Raw genomic sequence first — 23,122 nt, 5'->3', positions numbered from 1 at the left:
TGAATTAGGGTCCTGCTCACCCATGCACCAGAATAAACTTCCACTGGGTCAGACAGTGTCAACCAGGGGGGCCTCCCACTCCTGGGATTTCCCTTCTCCCCTCCCCACTCAGTGTGTGGGCTTCAATGTGGACAGGGTCCTAGGAAGTCACGGGGTCAGAGGATGATGGGACAGAGAGTCTCTTTGGGTTCAATGGAAGCCCCTAACCCAGGGGACAATGGGCCATATCTGGGGACATTTCTGGTTGTCATGGTTTGGAGGGAGGTGTTACTGGCATCCAGTGGGTGGAGGCTAGGGATGCTGTTCAACACCCTACAGTGCCTAGGCCAGCCCACCCCAGAGAAGGATCCCCCCAACACACACACACATACACACACACACACACCCATGTCAGCAGTGGGTCAGCAGTGCCTGCTTTCATTGTATCCGATGAGGGTGCAGAACCTGAGTTCTCTACAAGACTGTCTAAACTCAGGGGCTATGCCTCTGTCATAGAGAAAGTTACCCTGGGCTGCAATCACCACCACAAAGCCGTGGCTTCACTCTCAGTCCAGTGGTGATGAATATGGGCCCCGGTGTCACAGAGAGTCGGTGACAGTTCTGGCTCTGTCACTCAGGGGCTATGTAACTGTGGGGAAACCACTTGGCCTCTGTGGACTTCAGAGTTCCCAGCTCTGAAATAGGATGTTCATAGCTGTGCCCGGGGCTATGGTACAGATTGTGCACATAAAGCTTTTATAAGCCGGTGCTGGGCCCATCATAAACTCAATGACAGCTCTTGTGGTCAATAAGACAGGCTGTTTAAAACCTGGAAAAGGAAGGCCCTGGGCTTCAGCTCCTTTCAGAGCCTGAAGGCACACCGTCAGCTGGGCTGGGTAAGGGGGACACAGTCACACCTTCTCCAGGCTCCCCGACTCTGCCCCAGGCCCTCAGCGGGTGTGTCCCACAAACAGGTGGAGGGGTACAGTGGCTGGGAAGCCCAGCCTCCAGCAAGCACACCTGGGCTGGGTCTGAGCCAAGTGTCCTCAGAGTAGTGTCCCTACCCACTAATGAGTTAATTTAGACTCAAAGCAACACTATAGGACAGAGTGAGACTACTCCCTAGGCCTTCCAAACCAGTTAGTCTTCACGGAAACAGTGTCTCATCCTTCTCCCAAAGAACAGCTGGTGGGCTCAAAAACCTGACCATTTGGTTAGCCACCCAAGGCTTACCCTGCTGTACCACAAGGGCCCCCTGCAGTCCCCCGAGGCCCATAGAGAGCCATGTCCAGTGCGGTGGCGCTGTGTGTGGCCTAACGCGCTAGACTGCAAAGTCAGTGTGAACCACAAGGTCAACAGTTCAAGTATACCAACTGCTCCTCAGAAACCCTATACAGGGTTGCTATGGGTTGGAACCGACTCGCCAGCACTTAACAATAACACACTATGTTCCAGATAGGCCCTGGGTGGTGCACAGAGTAAATGCACTCGGCTGCTAACCAAAAGGCTGGCAGTTCAAGTCCACCCAGAGGTATCTCAGAAGAAAGGTCTGGCGATCAATTTCCACACACACAAAAAATTAGCCACGGAAAACTCTGTGGCATACAATTCTAGTGATACACAGGCAGTCTCCATGAATCCGTGTTGACTCATGTCCCACAGCAGGCAAATGAACCCCACCAGCCCTGCCCCGCCCTTCCTGGATGACACCACCCCAACTGACCTTCTAAAGGGTCCAGGGGGCCTCCATTCCAGCAGCAGACGTGGGACACCGACCTTCATGGAACAAATGTGTCTCATTAGCACCAGGGCTGGAGGGGCCAGCTAGCCACTTGCCCTCTCCCACTTGGGGATGTGTGTGTGTGTGTGTGTGTGTGTGGAAGGGGGCTATTAAGTATCTACATCTCTCTCCCTGGAGGGATCGGAGCCTTGCAGCCTAGTGGGTCCTTCTTTCCAGGGGGCCCAATTCCCCCAGGCACCTGCCAGGGCCTGCAGAAATTGGAGGCTCCAGTTCACACCCGCTGGCCCTTCGTCCTAGCTCTTCTTGCCACTGAGTGAGTGGCTTCCTCACTGCCCAGAGGACAGGGGAACGGCGGTGGACACAGGCCACTCGCGATGGCTCTCAGCCGTGACACCTTAGACAGAGAGTCAGGGCTGGCCCAAGGCCGTTGGGGGGCGGCTGGCCAGCCTGCAAGGGTAGGCTGGGCGAGGGATCCGACTCTGGACAAACGTGGAGCGGAGCATTAAAATGGGCTGGGGCAGGGGTAGGACCCAGTCAGGGCGGGGACCTCAGCTCTCCCCCAGGGTGGGTGTGCTTGCATGGGGAGGGGGCAGGCTGGGACCTGCCGGGGCTGCAGGGAAAACGGGATTGAGGTCTGACGCGGGCGCAGCGTCCTGGGTGCGGCCACCTCGTTTAGGGTCAGAGCCCGGCGGGTGACAGGCAGGCTCCGGGAACCACGGGAAAGGTGGGGAGGCCAGACCGAGAGGCAAGAAGCTGAGCGATGGCCCAGTGGAGGGGAAACAGGCTGGGAGCTGAAGGGGCCAGGAGGCCGGTCAAGGGCGGGTCCGGACCCGGGCTCGGGCAGGCGGGCGCTGGCGGGGCCGGGGCTGCCGTGGCGGGACGGGGCGGGCGGGCGCTGCTCACCGGACTCGGAGCCGGCGCGGGGCGGCAGCTGGGCTCGGCAGGCACTCACGATCGCGGCTCCATGCCCCGGACTGCGGCCCAGGAAGTGGCGGGCGCGGGGGACGGCGGAGGCGTTAGACGCGGGGGACCCGGCGACTCCGGCCCCTTTGACCCGGAAGTTGAGCGGCCCAGGCGGCGGCCTGGGATTGGGAGCCGCTCGGCCGGTACCAAAGCAGTCAGGGCTCTGGGGGCGGTGCACCTATGGGCCAGTTCTCTCAGAGTCGGGCGCGGCATCTTTCGATACGCCAGGAACGCTGGGGAAAAGCACCCCCATGCCACTTGGTATGGCTGAACCAGACTGATGAGCTATCTATTAGATATCTACTAGAGACTCCAAGCGAAGGCTCTCTTCCGCCCAAGCGTTGGTGGTATAGTGGTTAGCATAGCTGCCTTCCAAGCAGTTGACCCGGGTTCGATTCCCGGCCAACGCAGTGGCAAAAGCAATCCTTTTTCTCATCGTTCATCTAAAATTGTCTACTGCAACAAAATTCTTGTTCAATTATTTTAATACTAAGTTTTAAATTTTATCATAACTTCCAACAGGCAGAGGAAGAAAATAGACCTGTGTGTTTCCGCCCGGGATCGAACCGGGGACCTTTCGCGTGTGAGGCGAACGTGATAACCGCTACACTACGGAAACCAGTAGAGATCTTAGTTTTTCATGCTACAATATAAAGAAAATCTTGTAAATATTATTTCTTGATGTAAATAGTGTCTGATTGCAATTTGTACAGATCGAATCCCAGTTTTACCTGCATATGCGTACCTCTGCTAATGCAGTGGAAACTGAATGAACATGAAGAAAATAATGTAATAAACGGTCCCAACATACACATACACTTTTGTTATATATGGTCAATAAGCATTCTGTGAAAACAATTCAAGAACGACATTGTCTGCTAACCCATCCAAAAAGCCAAATACACGGCTCAGTGGTTCATCGCCTAAGTCTCTCTCTCTATATTTATTTACCATTTTGCTTTAGCCGGAACCAATTTCTCAAAGACTCTTCTAAAATGGAATGTTTATTGTGTCTGTTACTACACGCCAGGTGTAAGGAATTTGAAAGTGGACGAAGAAGCCAAAAGAAAAAAAAACAAAACACCAACATTTCAACAACAGCTAAAACCCCAGACTTTTCATTTCATCACCCGGAGCTAATTTGTTAGTATTCTAATTATTAAAAAATAGTAAAACAAAACAAAAAAACAGTTGCCAACCAAGTAGACTCATGGTGCCCCCAATGTGTCAGAGTAGAACTGGGCTCCACAGAGTTTTCAAAATCAGAGTGCCAGGGCTTTCTTCCTAGGCCTATGGCAGGGCAATCGTGGAAGGTTTCCCTGGAGAGATGATTGCTGAGTTGAAATCTGAAGGATGCTTAGAAGTGACGTGAGGCAGAAGGGGTGGAGCAAAACAAGGCTTCCTGGGGCTGATGTTACAAAGCTGGAGGCCTTCCTGTGACTCTCTACCCCCATCCTACCTCTTCCCTGCCCTGTCCTCCTCTCTCCCCCTCACTCACTCTGTTCTAGCTGCGTGGCCTTCTTGCTGTTCCTCCAACTCAAAGGCCCTTCCTACCCCAGGGCCTTTGTACGGGCTATTCCCTCTACCTGAAACGCTCTACTACCAGACTTTCCCAGCATCCACTCCTTTCCTTTCCTTTTCCTCCATCTGGTTCAACCCCAGCATCGCCCACCTGGACCAGTGCAGTCCCTCCACCTCACCTCCATTCTGTTCCTCTCACGACAGTCAGAGGGTGTCTATGAGCACCTGAGTCAGAGGTGTCCCTCCTCTGCCCACAACTCTCCAGGAATCCCACCTCCCTCTGAGTAAAAAGCCCAGTCCTCCAGCGGTTCACTCTGCTCCAGTCACACTGGCCTCCTGACTTTCCCCGCCAACTCTCCAAGCCCAGTCCTGCCCCAGGGCCTTTGCACAGGCAGTGCTAGCTTCCTCTCCCTCTTACTTTCTTTCAAGTCTTGATTTCAGTGTTTCTTTCTTGTAGAGGCCTTCTCTTGTAAATTTATTTACTTGTTTCTCCTCTGTGTGGGAACTCCAGCTAGGAGAACAGATTTTGCCTCCGTCCATTTGTTTGTTTCAATCTGTTGTGTTTGTTGCAGTGCCCCTAAAAGCTCAGAAAAAATCTTTGTCGTAATTATGAACAAATGAACAGTTGGGCGGAGGACAGGAAAGGCCTAAAGGAAGCTTAAAGCAATCTAGGTGGGCTTCCTGGTGGAGAGGGAGACCTCTTTTGTGTAGTCTGTTAGTTTCTACAGAAGCCTTAGTGACACAGTGCGTTAACTGTTTGCATTGCTAATCGAAAAATTGGCACTTCAAACCCACCAGCTCTTCAGCAAGAGAAAGATGAGACAGGCTGCTTCCATAAAGCCTTGGAAATAGTATAGGGCAGTTCTACCCTCTGTCTGAATCCACTTGAGGGTTGTGGGATGGGTGAGCTAAGTTCTGACAGCTCAGTTATCTAATATATATATATATATATAATAATAATAATACATAAAAGCTGCCTCCTTTTAAAGTGGCTTCTTGGGTCCTTCAAACCTACCTGGGGCATCCAAGGTACTATGTGATGTTGGCGAAGGCGCCAAATCTGTCTGAACCTGGGAAGGTCTTAGCATCACAGAGGTGCCATTTAGCCACTAGGTGGCAGTAGAAACATGACTGGGCACCCTATACACACACACCAGCAACCCTTATCTTTCAGTTCCTCTCTGGGGATCAGGTGTCTGCATCAGATACTGCCCCCACATGCATCCCAGTATTTGCCCTCCAAGCAAGCACTCCCAGTGGGGAAAGTTTGAGGTTCTGCTATGCCAAGAGCCTTCAGTAAGGGGCTCAGAGGAAGGAAAGGAAAGCACATAGGAATTCAATATTTCCAGTCCTAGAAAAAAATCTTTCAAGTGATAGCTGCATTGTTGTTGTTAAGTGCCGTCCAGTCGATTCCGACCCATAGTAACCCCGTATAGGGTTTCCAAGGAGCAGCTGGTGAGCTTCAACAGCCGACCTTGCAGTTCAAACAGCTTTGCAGTCTGATGCATTAACCCACAGTGCCACACCAGCACTCCACATAGCTGGACTGGACCCCTTTTATGGTCAAATAACATGTGTGGAATCATGAAAATCAATACCAGGCACTGCTCTCAGGAGATTTCACATTTTTTAAGATCATCTAGTACCCCCCAACAACACATGAAAGCAAAATTTTACTACAGATAATTCAAAATACAATTGCAACTGTACAGGGAACTGTCAGAACTTCAAGCCGGATTCAGAAGAGGCTGTGGAACGAGGGATAGCATTGCTGACGTCAGATGGATCTTGGCTGAAAGCAGAGAATACCAGAATGATGTTTACCTGTGCTTTATGGACTATGCAAAGGCTTTTGACTGTGTGGATCATGATAAGCTATGGACAACATTCCAAAGTATGAGTCTTCCAGAACACTTAATGGTACTCATGAGGAACCTGTACATAGACCAAGAGGCAGTTGTTGGAACAGAACAAGGGGGCACTGAATGGTTTAAAATCAGGAAAGGTGTGCACCAGGGTTGTATTCTTTCATCATACTTATTTAATCTGTATGCTGAGCAAATAATTAGAGAAGTTGGATTATGTGAAGAAGAATGTGGGTCTCATGATTGGAGGAAGACTCATTAACAACCTGCAATATGCAGATGGTACAACATTGCTTGCTGGAAGTGGACTTAAAATAGTTACTGATGAAGATCAAAGACCACAGCCTTCAATATGATTTGTACCTCAATGTAAAGAAAACAAAAATCCTCACCACTGGACCAATAAGTAACATTGTGGTAAATGGAGAAAAGATTGATGTATCAAGGACTTCCTTTTGCTTGAATCCACCATCAACATTCATGGAAGCAGCAGTCAAGAAATCAAATGTGCTGCACAAGACCTTTTTTAAGAAGTCAGTTTGAAGACTAAAGTGTTCCTGACCCAAGCCACTAGTATTTTCAGTAGCCTCATATGCATGTGAAAAGTTGGACAATGAATTAGGAAGACCTTAGAAGAATTGATGCATTTGAGTTGTGGTGTTGGAGAAGAATATTAAAAGTGCCATGGGCTACCAGAAGAACAAACCAATCTGTGTTGGAAGAAGTACAATTAGAATGCTCCTTAGAAGCCAAAATTACTAGACTTCGTCTCTCACACTTTGGACATATTATCAGGAGAAACCAGTCCCTGGAAAAAGACACCATGTTTGGTAAAGTGGAGGGTCAGCAAAAAAGAGAGATGCCCCCAACAAGATGGAGTTGCACACAGTCGCAGCAGTAACAACAGGCTCAAGCGTAGTAACGATCAGGCAGTGTTTCCTTCTGTTGTGCATAAGTTTGCTATGAATTGGAACTGACTCAACTGCACCTAACAACAACAACAACAACCCCCAGATGTTAGCAGTGTCATAATCCCCCGCTTTCAGGAGAGGAGACTGAGACACAGAGAGGCTAGGTAACTTGTCCAAGAGCACACAGCCTATATGTAGCTGGATAGGGATTTGTCGGCAGGTGGCCTGACTCCAAAATCTGTGATGTAAGACTTGATTGATTTTATGGATGAAGTTCACGGTTGTCAAGATAAATAAACAATAAGATAAAATGTAAGCTACAATGAGACAGAACAGTGGACTGGCCAGTCCACGGAGCAAGTGGAGCAGAGTGACTTTGGGCAGGAAGGTTGCTTGGAGAGTGGGGTGGCCACAGGTACTTAGTGGAGGAGCTATATTCGCTAGAACCAAGTGCCTTCAAGGCTGAGGCTTACAGTGGATTGATGTAGCCTATGAGCATTTATCAGCAGCTGAATGGAACAACTGTGCCTTGAGCATTTCTGATCCTGTTAACTTCCCTAATAATGTACCGTGATGGTTATATACCGTGGAGTCGGTTCCTACTCATAGCACCCTGTACAGGGTTTCTGAGGCTGTAAATCTTTACGGGAGCAGAAAGCCTCATCTTTCTCCTGCAGAGTGGCTGGTAGTTTCGAACTGCTGACCTTAAGGTTCACAGCCCAATTTGTAACCAGAGCTACCAGAGCTCCTTAATAAACTATATAACTATGGAAAATAAAAAAGTAAGGTACAAATCAAAATATTTTAAAACAGAAAATAGAATGCAAAAGAAAGTGAAATGCACAAAATAATGAAATTTAATTGAAAAGTGTAAATAAATAAACTGCAAATATAATAAAATATTTAAAAATATAAAATAGAATGCAAGATAAAGTAACATGCAAATGAAGTAAAATAGAATGTGAAATTTTAAACGTAAGATAAAATACAAAAACACAACAAAATATTTTCAAATTCCATTTAATTTAAAATAGCCATGGATTCTGAACCAGATCCTGCCTGGGCTCACCCAGAGTTCAGTATGTAAACAGCTTTCTGGGTAAAAAAAAAAATAAAATAGCAACAGCCCAAAGCCCCCCCTACAACTCCTGCTCTGTCATTCAATGGAGGAGGAGGCTCTGGGAGTTCTGAGCTGGAGAGTCTGCAGAGAGCAGACAGGATGCCACTAGTTAGCCCACAATCCAGAAAACAGTGTTGGTACATCAGCCTCTGCAGGCAGTGAGCATGAAGGCAATGGAGGCTGGGAGCTTGGTATGACCTTTGGGTTGGATATGGAAGGTCTGGAAAAAAACTGATTTCTCTATTTTACTCATTTATATAAACTGAATTTGTATTCGCTAAGTTCTTCCAAACATACATAAAAGTGTGATATAGAAAGACACCCTCTCCCCCAAGACATATTAAGATCAAAGAACAAAAGGCCCAAGATGAGAAGTTGTTGTTAAGTGACAATCGTCCTGTATAGGGTTTCTGAGGAGCTGCAGGTGAGTTTGAACAGATAACCTTGCAGTTAGCAGTCCAGAGCTTATCCTACAGTTCCACACCAGGATTCCTGAGGGGAGGAGTGAAGAGATGGAACAGAGGATATTTTTAGAGCGCTGAAACTATTCTGCAAGATAATGTCATGGTGAATACATGACAGGAAGCATTTGTCAAAACCCACAGGATTGGACAACCACAGGAATGAACTCTCTATACACAACCTTGTAACAACAGTGTTCTGCAGGTAGACACATGGACAGATACACAGATTGAATAGGTATGGGAGGAAGAATGGAAATATACCCCAAAATATATTAGGATTTAAAAGAGGATATTTGTACATAGATATTTACCTTTGCTGCAAACACAGCTATGAGCATGTGGTGTAGCACACAGCAGGCAAAATAATGAAAACTTCTTATATATCATCAAACTTCTTAAAGCAATGAGTTGCTGAGCCTGGGAGCTCAGAACCCTAGTCTCAGGGGCATAACATAGTCCACAAAGACAATGTTCTACATCCTACATTGATGAGTAGCGTCTGGGATCTTAAAAGCTCATGAAAGACCATGTAAGGTGCAGCTATTGGAGTCTTCATGTGCAGAAGAAAGAAGAGTGATGTGAATTGAAGATGCTTGTTAGCAATTAGTCCAATGGACTCATGGAACATGGGTACATCAGTCACCACAACTCTGAGACAGGAAGAATTAGATGATACCTGGCTACCAATACCAACTCCTCTGAAAGGAATCACATTAAAAGGTCCTGAGTAGAGTGGGAGAAAATGCGGTACAAAACTCAAAAAACTATGGGGCTTACTGGTCAAGAAGAAAACTAGAGAAACCCAAGACTCTGGCCCTCAACCACCCTTCAGGTCTGGAAAGGAACTCACCCTTGTGGCCCAATTTTCAGCCAAGCAGAAGATAAGTATATAGGGGGACAGCAACACTAGTAAGGTTTGGACTGGTTAATCATTCTAAATCAAATGAGCAACGTTTATCTAAGGACAATGTTGAGAAGAAATGGGAGAGTGAGTGAAAGGAAACAGGAACCCAGGGCAAAGGAGTATTACTGTTGTTGTAATCATTGAGATGAAACAAAGTAGATGATTTGTTGATGTGAAACTGATGATCTATCTGTAAACCTTCACTCAATTCACAATAAATAAACAGAAGGGAAAAAAAAGAGTCACTCCTCATGTAATCAATAGACTTCAGTTAATAACAATGTGTCAATATTGGTTGTTCAATTGTAACAAATGTATCACACCAGGACACATTGTCAGCACACTCCATAACGATAAGCACTGGGCAGCAAACCAGAAGGTCTGCAGTTCCCGACCACCAGTCACTCCTGGAGAGAGAAAGATGAGGCTTTCAGCTCCGAAGAAGAGTGAAAGCCTCGGAAACCCTATACAGGGTCATTATGAGTCAGAACTGACTCGACGGCACTTAACAACAAGAAGTGCACAACCTCAACAATAGAAGAAACAGTGTGCATGGGGCAGAGTGAATTTATTGTTGTTGTTAGGTGCCATCGAGTCAGTACTAATTCATAGCGACTCTATGCACAGCAGAACAAAACACTGCCCGGTCCTGGGCCAACCTCACTATTGTTGCCATGCTTGAGTCCATTGATGCTGCCACTTGGCCAATCCATCTTCCTTTTTTTCTCTGACCCTCCACCTTACCAAACATGATATCCTTCTCTAGTGACTGGTCCCTCCTGACAATATGTCCAAAGTATGAGAGACGAAGTCTGGCCATCCTGGCCTCCAAGGAGCACTCTGGCTGCACTTCTTCCAACACAGATCTGTTGGTTCTTTTGGCAGTCCGTGGTACTTTCAATATTCTCCTCCAACACCATAACTCAAATGAATCAATTATTCTACCGTCTTCCTTATTCACTGCCAGCTTTCGCATGCAGATGAGATTATTGAAAATACCATGACTTGGGTCAGGCGCACCTTAGTCCTCAAGCTGACATCTTTTCTCTTCAACACTTTTAAAAGGTCTTGTGCAGCAGATTTGCCTAATGCAATACATCGTTTGATTTCTTGGCTGTTGCTTCCATGAGTGCTGATGGTTGATTCAAGAAAAATGAAGTCTTTGACAACTTCAATCTTTTCTCCATTGATAAGAATGTTGTTTGTTGGTCCAGTGGTGAGGATTTTTGTTTTCTTGACATTGAGATGCAATCCATACCTAAGGCTTTGCTCTTTGATCTTCATCACTAATAGGGACCCTGTATAGGGATTCCGAGGAATGGCTGGTGAGTTTGAACAGCCAACCTTGTGGTTCTAACCAACCCGTGGTCCAGTGCTTACCTATAGTGCCAGGACTCCATATAAATGTATATATTTCATATATATATATATATTGTTGTTAAGTGCCGTCACATCAGTTCTGACCCATAGCGACCCTGTATAGGGTTTTCAAAGAGACGCTGGTGAGCTTGAACCGCCAACCTTGCAGTTCAAATGGCTTTGCAGTCTGATGCATTAACACACAGCGCCACACCAGGACTCTTATATATATATATATATATATATATATATTTAACTTCAAGTGTTCTTAAAACAATAAACAAGTCATTTATTATATAGTTGATGCTCTCTGTGAGCTGACATTGTGGTTTGTGGTTGACTATTAACCTGTTGTAGCACTATAGGATAAGCACTAGATTGTGAACCACAAGGCTGGTGGTTCAAACCCACCAACCACTCCTTGGAAAGGGTATACAGGGTCACTATGAATCAGAACCAACTTGACAGCACTTACCAATATTAATCTAAACTTGGCAGTTTGCATTTACTACCCAATGGTACCACAGAAGAAAAGACCTATCAAACTGCTTCCATAAACGCTGTTGTTGTTAGGAGCTGTTGCATTTGTTTTGACTTATAGTGAGGATCCTGTATAGGATTTCTGAGGCTGGAAAAGGCTGGGAATCTTTATGGGAACAGAAAACCTCACCTTTCTCCCACAAAGTGGCTGATGGGTTCCAACTGCTGACCTTGTGGCTAGCAGTCCAGTACCTATCCTATATATAGTATCCACCAGGGATCCATAAACATTGTTGTTGTTACCAGTCAATCAGTTTCGACCCATAGTGACCCTGGGTAGGGTTTCCAAGGAGCGACTAGTGAGTTTGAACAGATGACCTTGCAGCTCAAATCAACTTTGCAGTCCAGTACATTACACCACACCAGGACTCCCCCAAGAAAAACTCCAGAATTACAAAGTATGTTACTTTGTAACACATAGGATCCCCATGACTCAGCAACGAATTTGGTGGTGGTGGTGGTTATGTGCCGTGGAGTGGGTTCCGACTCATAGCGACCCTGTATAGGGTTTCTGAGGCTGTAAATCTTTACCGAAGCAGAAAACCTCATCTTTCTCCTGCAGAATGGCTGGTAGTTTCAAACTGCTGACCTTGAGGTTAGTACTCAGACTCGTAACCACTATACTACCCGAGCTCCTAAGCAATGCATCTAGGAACTATGAATTGGAAAGAGAGGAAGGGGATGAGAGAGTATGAGAATGAACCTTCATCTAAGTCATTGTTGTTCGGTGCCATCAAGTCTAGTTGGTTCCAACTTATAGTGACCCTGTGTAGGGTTTCTGTGGAAGGGCTGGTGAGTTTGAACCACTCACCTTGCAGTTCAAACCCACATTGCAGTCCAGCTCATTAACCCACAGCCACACTAGTCCCTTAGTAACAATGTATCAATATCAGTTCATCAGCTGTAACAAATGTATCCCACCAGTGCTAGAGAGCCTGAGACACAGACAATGAAATCAATTTCATAAACAATCTCACTTACCATCACCCCAGCCCCAGCCCTCATGCTGGTCCCCGGCAACAGAGAGATTGGTGTGGCGCTATAGGATAAGCACCCAACCACAAGGTCAGTTTGAACAGCAAGGTTAGTGGTTCAAAACCACCAGCCGCTCCTTGGAAACCCTATACCGTGTCACTACGAGTCAGAATCGATTTGATGGCACTTAATAACATTTGAGTCCTGGTGTGGAGCTGTGGGTTAATGCGCCAGACTGTAAAGTCATTTGAACTGCAAGGTCGATGGTTCAGGCTCACCAGCTGCTCTTCGGAACCCTATATAGGGTCACTATGGGTCCGAACCAACTCAACAACAACAACAACTTTTTTTACTTATTGCCAAATACGTTTAAATTAAGTTATGCATTTCCTATCTTTTGTAACCACATCAATAGTTCATTCTTCACAACACGAAGGCAATTCATCCAATGACAGCCTGGGAGGTTTTTACCCGTTTATGAAAGGATCCCATGCTGCCACTTGGGGGTGCTTATGGTCTGCCGCACGTACTACCACAATTATAATCATAACAATCCACTACCACCAGCACAAGTGGGCTTTGCGTCAACCCCAACTCACAGCGACCTCATGTGTGTCAGGATTTTCAGTAACTGGTTTTTCAGGTGCCCCCTGGGTGGGCTCTAATCTCCAACCCTTTAGTCAGCAGCCAAGCACATTAACCATTGGCACCACCCAGGGACTCTGTCATAACTGTATGTAGCAGTTATTGAAACACCCTGGTGTTTCAAGTGCTCAGCTGCTAACCAAATGGTCAGCAGTTCAAATCCACCCAGTGGTCCTTGGATGAAGGACCTGGTAAGTCTGCTTTTGTGAAGATCGCAAGAAAGAAAACCGTGTGGAGCTCAGTTCTACTCTGTCACACACAGGGTGGCTCTGAGTCAGAATCAACTCAACAAGGATGAGTTGTCATCAGAAGATGACAAAGAGGGGTTTGTTATTTGCAGGAATGCTTTGCAGTTGTCAGAAGTGGCTAAAGGAAGAGACTGTGGGAAGGCCCTGGGGGTGGGGGGTTACACTCTCCTCTCTCCTTTCTCACCCATCTGTGCCTCTCACCTCTCAGAACTTCAAGACAAGCTTAAAATCACTCAGGGATATTCCTGAAGTTGTGGTTAGTTGTCATCGAGTCAGTTTCGACTCCTAGCGACTCTATGTACAACAGAACGAAACACTGTCCTGGGCCATCCTCACAATGAATGCAATGTTTGTTTGAGCTCATTGTTGCGGTCACTGTATCAGTCCGTCTCTTGGAAGTGCATTTCACTGACTCTCCACTTTACCCAGGGAATAGTTCCTCTTGACAACATGCCCAAGGTACACGAGATGAAGCCTCACCATCCTAATTTCTAAGAAGCATTCTGGCTATACTTCTTTAAAAACAGATTTGTTCATTCCTCTGGTAGTTCATGGTATATTTCATGTTCTTCACCAACACCGTAACTCAAAGGCATCAGTTCTTCAATCTTCCTTATCTATTGTCCAACTTTCACATGCATACAAGAAGAGTGAAAAATATTATGACTGGGGTTAAGTGTACCTTAGACCTCAAAGAGACATGTTTGCTTTTGAACACTTTTAAAAGGTCTTTTGCAGCAGATTTACTCAATACAATGTCTAGCTTGATTTCTTGACCACAGCTTCCAAGAGCGTTGGTGGTTTGTTGTTGTTAAGTGCTGTTGCGTCCGTTCCAATTCATAGCAACTCTGTATAGGGTTTCCGAAGCTGTCCATCTTTGGGTAAGCAGAAGCTCTCATCTTCTTCCTGTGGAGCAACTGGTGGCTTGAATCACTGACCTTGTGACTCGCTGTCCAGTGTTTATCATAGATACAATTGAAATGAAATCCTTGACAGCTTTAATCTTTTCTGTTTATCACGATATTGCTTATGGTCCAGTTGTGAGGGGTTTTGTTTTCTTTATGTTGAGGTGTGATGCTTACTGATGATTGCAGTCTTTGACCTTTCTCAGTAAATGTGTCAAGTCCTCTTCACTCTCAGCAAGCAAGGTTGTATCATCTGCAATCACAGGCTATTAATTAGCCTTCCTCCAATCTTGATGCCATGTTCTGGTTCATACAGTTCAGCTTCTTGGTTGCTTGCTCAGCACATAGTTTGAATAAGTATGGTGAAAGAATACAACCCTGGCGTATACCTTTCCTGATTTTAAATCATTCAGTGTCCCCTTGTTCTATTCAAAAAACTGCGTCTTGGTCTATGTATGAGTTCCTCATGACCATGATTAAGTGCTCTGCAATATTCATTCTTCACAATGTTATCTATAGTTTAACATGATTCACACAGTCAAAAACCTTTGCATAGTCAATAAAGCACAGCTAAACATGTTTCTAGGGAGTTTGGTGTCTCTGTAAGATAAACCCAGGATTGAGAACCACAAGGTCAGCAATTCAAGCCCACCAGCTGTTCCATGGGAGAAAGATGAGGCCTTACCCTCCCTCGAAGCAGCCTTGGAAACCTTATACAGGGTTGCTATGAGTTGAAATTGACTCCACAGCACTTAACAACAACAACAAAACATCTCTCTGATATTCTCTGCTTTCAGTCAAGATCCATCTGACATCAGGAGAGATATCCCTGTTCCGCATTCTCTTCTGAATTTGAGATATTCTTAGCTCTGTACAATTAAACCTCTTCTGGTCTGAAGGCTAAATGTGGGGAGAGATGGGTCATGAGGTGGGGAGATGACGAAAGGATGGGAAAAATGAGCTTTTGAATATCTCTCACATCTGTCCTCCTCTCCCTGGCAAAACCTGGAATTTCCCCAAGTCTGGATTTCTTTCTCTCACACTCTCTTGAATAGTGTGGTGAGAGTAGTCTCACTGTATGACCTTGGGCAGATCGCTATCCCTCTCTGGGCCTCAACATCCCCATCTATAAAATGGGGACAAGAATTGAGCTATATTAGGGGAGACGCACAAGAACACCCATACTTGCAAATAGTACCCACTTGACCTGGCTTCAATGGCTGGCTGATCAGAACACGACTAGAGGAAGAAAGAAGAGGGAAAAAAGAGCAATCCGCTACAATTTGATGACCTGTACTTATGGATGTAATAGCTCAAAAGTGGGAACAAATCTTTACAGCGAAGATCATTCCCACCCCCTCAGTACACAGGGTTGACAGGGATAGGCAACTTAAACATTGGCTACTCAAAATGGGGGCGGGGGGGGACTACAAAGGCACGAAGTGACTGGCTTATAAGCTTTCAAGAGGGAGCCTAGTTTCAGAGGCTGTGGAGGAAGGTAGACTCTCCACTGAGTGGTTTCCAACCTGTCTGGATAGGGCTAGTGAAAGGAGATGGGGATAGGTCTCTTGTGATACAATAGTGAGTAATTGCTATCAGAACTGATTGTGAATGTTGCAAATGTAAAGGTAGATATTTTGTAATAAAAGGAGCGGAGTGGTTGATCTTGCAGTCCAGGAGCGGAGGTCCCTGGGACCATCAAGGGAGAGGAGCAGAGTGTGGGACCCTGTCCAGAGAAGCAGTGATACCAGAGATGAAGGCAGAGAGGATGATGTGGAGAGATGGAGCAGCTGGGGACTCTAGACCCAGAGAGGGAGCGAGGCTTTGTGCTGACAGCCAGGGGAGCAGGCTTGTAGGGTGTGCCCTTTGGTTGTTTGAATAGTTGTATATCCCTGAGTGCTTCTGTGTACATCAAACAACAATAGAGGGAATGGGGGGGAAATTGTGCTTGTCAGTTTCAAATATTAAAATACTGTCAAGAAAAAGAAAATAATTGAACTATCTTTTAGGGAGCTTATTGGGAGCATTCAATAAAATAAAGGCTAACCACATAGTTGTTGTTGTTGTTGTTATGTGCCGTGGAGTCGGTTCCGACTCATAGCGACCCTGCACAGACAGGGTTTCCGAGGCTATAAATCTTTACGGGAGCAGAACGCCTCATCTTTCTCCCGTGGAACCGCTGGTAGTTTCGAACTGCTGACCTTGAGGTTCACAGCCCAATTCATAACCATAGGGAGCTTATTGGGAGGATTCAATAAAATAAAGGCTAACCACATAATAGGCTTGCAATATGATTTAATGTCTTGTGTTAATTGGACCTGTGTGTGACCTTGGCCGTATCCCCTGTCCTCTGGGGGCCTCAGCTCCAACCTGAAGCTTCTTTCTCATCACTGACACTCTCGCTGAGTTCATGATGTGTCTCCGTTCTCTAGTGTTGCTAGAACAGAAATACCACAAGAGGATGACTTTAACAAACAGAAATTTACTCTCTCACAGCATAGGAAGTTAGAAGTCTGATTTCAGAGCCCTGGCATCTGCAGACCAGGCATTCCTTGGAGATCTGCATGTGTTTGGGTATCAATCTTCCGCTGGATCTAGGAACCTCACAGTGCGGCATCCAAAGAACACATTCCACTCCTGGCTCTTCTTTCTGGACGGTAATAGGTCCCTCTCAGCTCTGCCTATCAGTTTGACCTCTTTTATATCTCAAGATACAACCTAATCCGATAGATAGCATCCAACCTCATTAACATCAAAGAAGTGAGAATTTACAACACAGAGGGTAATCACATCAGATCATGGTTGATCACATTATGGGGTTGTTGTTGTTGTTGTTAAGTGCGGTCCAGTCAGTTCCGGCCCATAGCGACCCTGAACAGGGTAAATCTTTACGGGAGCAGAAAGCCTTATTTTTCCCCTGTGAAGCAGCTGGTAGTTTTGAACTGCTGCCCTTGCGATTTGCAGTCCGATTCTTAACCACTACGCTACAACAGCTCGTTACATTATGGGGTAGGTGATCACATTATATTACATCTCACTGGAAGTGGGGAAGCAATTACAGCATCCTAACTGCTAAACTACTGAGTCAAGTTGACCCAAAATCTCAACTATCACATAATTTTTTTTTTAAATCACCTCCCCTACCAACCAGTGACACATCATCATTTGATACCCCCCCACAGACCATTTTAAACATTTGGTAGAATGTTCTAATTGGTTTGTTGTTCCCTCACTGTCCACCAGGTTCCTCATTCTTCTACACTACCAGAGGGTCTATCACATATAAAGAGCACAGGTCTGCCAATAATCTGATGCTTGTTGGAAGCTGGCTAGAAGATTGGGCAAGTAGTATATAACATCCTGACCTCAGTTTCCTCATTCTGTAAATTGGAGATTATAATAATACCTACCTCCTGGGGAGGATAAAATGAGCATTTTAAATAGTATCTGGTAAACCTTGACACAATTTGTCTTGTGGGGTGCTGATGAGATCATTGAGAAGACACAAGGCAAAGATGTTATTCCACATCTTACAGTGTACAGGACAGCCCCACACCTGAAGACATTGTTGATTGACGTAATTTGTGTGTGAAGACGTTGATATGGTCAAGAGGAGAAAATGCAAGGATGCTATTATTCAGCATCCTACAATGCACAGGATGGCCTCACACAACAAAGAATTACCAGGCTTCCAATGCTAACCATGACCAGGCTGAGGAACCCTGGGTCAGGTGATCACTTGGTGAAATGTAAGAATGAGCCAGGAGGACTGTTAGCCCGGCTCTCTAGGCTCTCTCGGGTCTCCACCGTTGCTCCCCCAGCATACACTGTGCGGGGCAGGTTTACCCACACAGCTTCGACTCTTTCCTCACGCTGTTTTCTCTGCTGACCACGTAAGTGAAATGTGTCTCTCTGCATGTCCACTGTAATAAAAATGGTGGTGTTGTTAGGTGCCGTCAAATCAGTTCCGATTCATGGTGGCTTTACAAACAACAAAACAAACACTGCCCAGTCCAGCAGTAGCCTCACAACATTCGAGCCCATTGTTGCAGCCACTGTATCAATCCGTCTTATGGAGGGTCTTCCTGTTTTTCGCTGACCCTCTACTTTACCGAGCATTATGTCCTTCTGTAGGGTTTTGTCCAAGCAAGACAAGGCCTCACCTCTAAGTTCTAACCTCTAAGGAGTCTTCTGACTATACTTCTTTGAAGACAGGTTTACTCGTTACTCTGGAAGGCCATGGTATATTCAGTATTCTTCCCCAACTCCATAATTCAAATGCATCAATTATTTTTCTGCTGTCCTCAGACATAGTCCAGCTTTCACATGCCTAAGAGGCAATGGAAAATACCATAACTTGGGTCAGGTGCATCTTCGTCCTCAAAGTGACATTTTTGCTGGTTTTCACTTAAAAGAGGTCTTTTTCAACAGATTTGCCCAGTGCAATATGTTGTTTGTGCTCTTGATAACTCCTTCCATGGCACTGATTAATTGATTGTGGGTCCAAATAAATTCAAATACTTGGCAACTTCAATCTATCCTCTGTTTGTTGTTGTTGTTGTTAAGTGCCGTCGAGTCGGTTCCGACCCATAGCGACCCTGTACAGGGTTTCCGAGGGTGTAAATCTTTACGGGAGTAGAAAGCCTCATCTTTCTCCCGCGGAGCGGCTGGTAGTTTCGAACCGCTGACCTTAAGGTTCGCAGCCCGATTCGTAGCCACTACGCTACCAGAGCTCCTTTATCATGGTATTATTTCTTGGTCCAGTTGTAAAGATTTGCATTTTTTATGTTGAGATGTTTTTTGAAGACAATTCAAAAACTACTGCCACAGAACATTGACAGGGAGCCGCCAGAAGTTGAAGCTGAATTCAAAAGAGGTCGTAGAATGAGGGATATCATTGCTGATATCCCATGGATCTTGGCTGAGAGCAGAGAATATCAGAAAGATGTTGACTTGTGTTTTACTGACAATGCAAAGACTTCCAACTGTGTTGATCATGACAAGGTATGCACAACATTGCAAAGAATGTGTATTCTAGAATAGTAGATTGTGCTCATGAGGAATCTGTACATAGGCCAAGAGGCAGTCATTCAAACAGAATTAGGGGATACTGAATGGTTTAAAATCAGGAAAGGTGTGGCACCAGGGGTATATTCTTTCATCATACTTATTCAGTCTGTATGCAGAGCAAATAATCTGAGAAAAGTGGATTATATGAAGAAGAATGTGGCATCAGGATTGGAGGAAGTCTCATTAACAATCTGAGATATACAGATGATATAAACTTGTTTTCTGGAAGTGAAGAGGACTGACAATACTTACTGATTAAGATCAAAGACCACAGCCTTCAGTATGGATTGCACCTTCACTTAAAAGAAAACAAAAATCCTCATGATTGTACCAATAAACAACATCATGATAAATGGAGAAAAGATTGAAGTTGTCAGACTTCATTTTGCTTGGATCCACAATCAACACACATGGAAGCAGCAGTTAAGAAATCAAATGACATATTGCAGTAGGCAACTCTGTGGCACAAGATCTCTTTAAAGTCTTCAAGAATGACGATATCCATTTGAGAACTAATGTGCAGCCTCACCCCAGCCATGTCTATTTTCAATGACCTCATCTACATCTGGAAGTCGGACAATGAATAAGGAAGACCTTAGAAGAATTGATGCGTTTGAGTTATGGTAGTGGAGAAGAATAATGAATGTCCCATGGACTGCCAGAAGAACAGACAGCGTTGGAAATACAGCCAGAATACTCCTTAGAAGCCAGGAAGGCCAGACTTCGTTTCTCATACTTCAGACATATTATCTGAAAGGACCAGTTCCTGGAGAAGGATATTATGTTTGGTAAAGTGGAGAATCGGAGTCCTGGTGTGGCGCTGTGGACTAATGAATCAGACTGCAAAGCTGTTTGAACTGCAAGGTCAGCAGTTCAAGGTCACCAGCTGCTCCTCAGAAGCCCTATACAGGGTCGCTATGGGTCAGAACCAACTTGACGGCACTTAACAACAACAAAGTGAAGAATCAGCAAAAAAGAGGAAAATCCCCAACGAGATGAACAGGTACAATGGCAGCAGCAATGGGTTCAGATGTAGCAACAGTAACCAGGAGGCACAGAATTAAGCAGGGTTTCCTTCTGTTGTGCATGAGAGGGTCACGAGTTGGAGTCAAACCGAAGGCACCTACCAACAGCATTTGAAGGCTGTAGACTTACTTAGATCTTCATCACTAAGTGTTGCAAGTCCTCTGCTTACAGCTAGCAAAGTTGTGTCATCTGCAAATCGTAGGCTGCTACTGAATAAAAATAGCTACGTACAGGTGTATTGAGTGGATATCACTGTGAGCTGAGACAGACGCTGCTGAATAATCTACGTGCATTAACTCATTCAAGGCTTACAGCAGCCAGGAGAGCGGTGTGATGATCTCCATTTTACTGATGAGAAAACTAAAAATTAAAGGGGCCCCAAAATTTGTCTTAAGTGTCATTCATATCAGCGTCAAAACCCAAGTCCAGTTCTCCACCAGGCATATCTTGTGACCACTTTACCACTCAGTCTCAACAAGAGTCATTGGATCCTCCCCCCAAGCCCCTCAGGGGACACTGACTGGTCCTCGGCTGGAGACTTTTTTGGTTGTTACAACTGGGGGATGGGTGTGAATGCAGATGTTAATGGCATCAGATGGGTGGAGACCAGGCATAGTGCTCAACATCCTACAGCTTCTCACAAGAATACTCCAGGTCCCAAAGGACAGAAAGTTCCAATGTGAGGAACCTGCCCTAAGCCCTTAGCTCCCTCCAGAAATCTGCTCCTTGCCCTATCTGTAGGACAGCTGTGGGTGATTGATGGTAAGGGCTCCCCTACATTGCAATTCTGAACCATTGCAGTTTTCCTGGTTTGTTTCCATGATCCCTGCCCACACGTCTAAACGCAGCAGATTTGTTACGTGCCGTTAAGTCAGTTCCAACTTAGCAGTTCATTGTTGATCCTACAGCATCTTACCGTGGGAAACTCTCCTAGGTACCCCATTTGCAGTGGACCAGCTGTGTCCCTCCAGCACCCTGACCTTCCCCACCGCCCATCACAAACCCCGATCTTGAATTCCAGGGCATGATAGGTGGACCCCCACCCATGGTTTGGCACAATGGTTTGGATTATACAAGGGAGCGTCAAAAAGTTAGTGAAAAAAATGAAATGGAAGGATAATGGAATTTTTTGAGGAACTCTTTGAAGCGCCCTTGTATGCCCATTTCCTAGATGGGTAAACAGAGGCTCCGAGGTCCAGTCTGTCTTTGTTTCCCTCCCTGGCTGGGGGAGAGTGGTGTCTGGGAAGAGAGGGAAGCTAGGTGATGAGGGCAGGGGTGAGGCAGCGTCTGTTTATTAGCTCTAACTGCTGACACGGAGCCACAGGCAGCGGGGAGGGAACAGAGGACTGAGGGGATGCCTCTTGACAATAAAGGCCCCCAGTTAGCTGGACAGGGAGGTGGGGGTGGGGGTCTGTGAGCCCTGCAGAGTCCCAATGAATTTAGCTCCAGAAAAACCAAGGAAAACTCAGTGAGGGGCTGAGTGGGCAATCACTTGAGCCCTGTAGGAGGGGATGTGCAGGGAAATTTGAGGTGAGGTACCATCACTCCAAACACAGAGAGACAATCTCTGTCCTTCCCATGCCCAGCTCCGAAGGACTCCGAGATTTCCCAGACGACATCCTCTTCCCCTCCCAACTCTGAGCAACCCCCTTGAAGCTCCCTCCCATTCCTGAGACTTCCCCTCCCCCAGGCTAACCTCCATCCTCCTCTTGAGATCTTTCTTCCTCCTGAGCCCCTCTGAACACCCTCTCCCAGCACCCCTTCCTGCTTTCTGACTTCCCCTCCCTAGTTTCCTCCTCTCTCTGATACCCCTCCCCCTGTGCCCCCTCTCTTCCTCTAGCACACCCTCCCCACGGAGTCTCCAGCCCATCCTCTCCTCTGAAACCGTTCTCTTTGATTCCCCTTCCTCTCTCTGGGTTCCCCCTCTCCCCTCAAAGGGCCTTGTGACCCTTGCCCAGACAAGTGGCTGTTTGGGGGAGCTCCTGCCGTCCCCACTGTAGCGTCCCCACTGTAGCGGGGAGCAGTAGTCAACTCCGGGGCTGCTGAGGTGGAGTAATGTCAGCATGGGGTCCTCCTGTGGGTCTGGAAGTGGGTGGCCTGGGAGTGGAACGGGAGTGGGTGTCAGCTGCTGTCATGGTGACCCCCATACACCAAGCCACAGTGTGCAGGGAGAGACCGAGAGAAAGAGACAGAGATAACAAAATAGTGACAGGGGAGGAGAGACACAGAGAAAGATGGGAGAGAGAGTGACAGGGGAGGAGACAGGAGGAGAGACACAGAGGGACAGGGAAGAGACAAGAGCCAGAGGGAGATGGGGCTGGGGGCTGGGGTGGGGTGGAGGAGAGCTGGAGGGTGTCAGATACTAAAACACATAGATACTGATACACGTCCATACATTGATATATAGACACCAACACACAGATATACACACACTCATGATACAGACACACAGACTCACACACACATAGACAGATACACGAAGACAAAGTCATGCACAATCACATAGACAAACACAAAGACACATACAGAAACACTTATAGACATACACACAGATAAAGACTCACTGACACAAGAGACACACATGCATGGACAAAGACACATACATAGACAAACACACACACATGTAGACGCACATATAAACATACACACAGACATAGAGAGACACAAAGACAGATATAAACATACTCAGGCCTACCCAGAGACACATACATAAACATAGGCACAGAAATGCCCTCCCCTGTGCCTCAACGTCCCCATCAATCAGGAAGCCCAGGGAGCTTCCAGGCCCAGACTTTCAATGGGCATCCTTTACATAGGCATAGAGGTGACCCCTTGCCCACGTGGTTGAAAACCTCCAGTCCCCTTCCCTGAGGTCTGGCTGATATC

At 46.2% G+C, this 23,122-nt stretch overlaps 2 non-coding genes across 2 annotated transcripts; one reads left to right on the top strand and one right to left on the bottom strand.

The window, feature by feature from the left end:
- Window positions 1-3,021: 3,021 nt before the first annotated feature.
- On the top strand, window positions 3,022-3,093 carry TRNAG-UCC. Its single transcript has one exon. It is a non-coding gene; the product is annotated as a tRNA-Gly (tRNA).
- Window positions 3,094-3,229: 136 nt separating this feature from the next.
- On the bottom strand, window positions 3,230-3,302 carry TRNAV-CAC. Its single transcript has one exon. It is a non-coding gene; the product is annotated as a tRNA-Val (tRNA).
- Between the last annotated feature and the right edge of the window lie 19,820 nt (window positions 3,303-23,122).

This window comes from Chrysochloris asiatica, unplaced genomic scaffold (genome assembly GCF_000296735.1).
Source record: "Chrysochloris asiatica unplaced genomic scaffold, ChrAsi1.0 scaffold00125, whole genome shotgun sequence".
NCBI classification, from domain to species: domain Eukaryota; kingdom Metazoa; phylum Chordata; class Mammalia; order Afrosoricida; family Chrysochloridae; genus Chrysochloris; species Chrysochloris asiatica.
The sequence above is the reverse complement of the archived record's forward strand: the minus strand, read 5'-3'. Positions and strand labels throughout refer to the sequence as shown.